Source organism: Eleginops maclovinus, chromosome 1, assembly GCF_036324505.1.
Source record: "Eleginops maclovinus isolate JMC-PN-2008 ecotype Puerto Natales chromosome 1, JC_Emac_rtc_rv5, whole genome shotgun sequence".
In the NCBI taxonomy this organism is placed as follows: Eukaryota; Metazoa; Chordata; class Actinopteri; order Perciformes; family Eleginopidae; genus Eleginops; species Eleginops maclovinus.
In genome coordinates, this window is record NC_086349.1 from 11,307,334 (window position 1) to 11,309,734 (window position 2,401).

Here is a 2,401-nt window from a genome sequence, read left to right on the forward strand (position 1 = left end):
TTTGAAATGTTTTGTTTGTGCTCCTGGAACACCTTCACAGAGCAGCGATGTGAATCCTACATTCAGCCCTCCTCTGTTATCTGGGCTCGGAGCCAGGAGGGCTTTCCTTTGCAGAGAAGTAGGTGATTGGGCGTACTTTGTCTGGCCTGGAACCTCCCTTATTGTCAGCCACGGGGGACCTTGCTGGGAGTATGGCTAAATTGGGATACCTCGCAATGTGAAGCACACAAATTCCTCTACACAGAGAGGTGGAAGGGCACAGAGGACGTGGGAAAGTAGATTTTAAAAGAGCAGATGAGAAGGACATTCAAAATAGTATTAAGTTTTTAACAACTGCTTTGTGTGCGCGTGTGTACGCGCGCACACACACACACACACATGCATGCACGCTGGAGCTGGCGGTGAGAGTGGGGGCAGCCCGGTGCCAGCGCAGCCAGTGGGCAGGAATGCCTTCTGTTACTTTTTACTTCCAGGTCACCTAGCATAACACAGGAGAGGATAGAGATTTTTTTTCTTGTCGTATCTCTAATGATAGACTTATTTAAGTCCAAAGGTACAAAAATGAATCATCTGCAACACCTTCTTTATTCACACACCATTATACCCAAGAAATATGTTTGATTTGTTTAATAATTCTGATGTATCACTTATTCATCCACCCTCTGACTGATTTGCTAAAGCAGTCCTGACTCACTTTACACTTACAACGTAATAATACAGTATACAGCCAGCTTGCAGTTAGACACATTAAAATGTAACGCCACAGTTCACTAACTCATCGGTTTGGACACATCTGACAATCCAATTTTGCCATTTGCTCTCAACGTTGTTTTATAAATGTGAATACACCATCATAAAAAGACCATTTTCACTCATTTGACTTCACAACCTTTCCATCCTTTGTTCTGTTTCTCTCTCACACACTTATATTAGTTGCACCCACTTTCAACTTCTGTTCTTTCATCATGACTTTCATCTTAATCTTGGTGTCCTCAGCTTCTGTTACACCTTTACATTTTTTAAGAAATACTAACACAAATTGAAAACAACTGTTATTTTTGGCACCTAAAATCACTAACACAGACAAATGATTCAACTGTTTATTGTTTCTTTACAGCTGCAATATGAGCCGTGTTTTATGAGTTACTCTACACATCGTACCTCTGAGGAAGCTTGTTCAAACACAATCAGTGAGAGATGAGGACCATTACATCATGACAGGACTGTCGGGGTGCAAAGGTTACAATTTAATCTTTAGAGTAGGCTATTAAAGGAAAATTCAGTCTGTTTATAAAATTCAGTCTGTTTATAACCTGGGACCTATTGCATATGGGACATTGCAGTTATTTTCACTTACCTTGCAGAACATAAACAAAATGATGGTCATTGTAATAAGTTCCAACAATGCGAATAACAAAAGTGCTCAGGCAACCTAATCCAGAATGAAGTACCTTAACAAATATCCAGTTTTATCCCAATTATCCCAATACAAACCCCACTCTTTTTAAGTGAAACAAAAAGTTGAATGCCCAAACAGTTTGCTTAAACTATCTAATGCACACAAAACTGCAGACTGAAGGTCAACCTTTAAGAGTAAGGGAAGATATTACAGCATTGGGTGACAAAATAACTTTTATCTTTTGTTTTCACTCTTTAATCACTTGATTCTTTCTGTCCATGCTAACCAATAAGCATGAATTCAGTCACTGAGTTCTTTCTGTTTAAGTCCCATTATGTGATTTGAACAATGAGACAATTGTCAACCTTGAGGCTGCAGTGTAGATTTAAATATTGATTGGATCAGATGTAAAAATTAGGGGAAATTTCCTAGTCGGCCTCTGTTTCTGGAGGAGCTCCCTTTTTATAGGCTCTCAATTACGGTAAATCCTGGCTGTATGGCAGCTCTGTGTATCTTTTTCTATTAAATGAGAAGCAGGGAGAGAGAGCTCATCAGGCGTACCATTTGCAAAATACATAAAAATGAAAATAATCCTTATAATAGTGGCAGAAACCAAGGCACCAGGGACCTCTTTGTGTCTTCTCTCGTGTAGGGCTTATTAGTTTTTCTCACTGGGTACAATCGAGGCCCCGAGGGAGGAAAGCTGCTCTTACAGAGTCATCCAATGAAGGAGTCTTACATAACAAGTCGTATAATGTCAATGAAAAGGGCCTATTTAAAGGAGCATGAATAACATGAGGGAAAAACTGCATTAACTGATACTGGAGGTTCATTGAAGAGGTCATTTAAAACATTTGGATGGTGTGAATGGTTGCTAATGCAAATTAGATTAAAACTAGCTGCAACACTGTAGTCATTTTATTGGCTGCATTCTGTTAAAAAATGAGACCTTCATGTTCACTCAGTTCTTGCAGGACTGTTTTTTTATTTAAAAGAAAATAA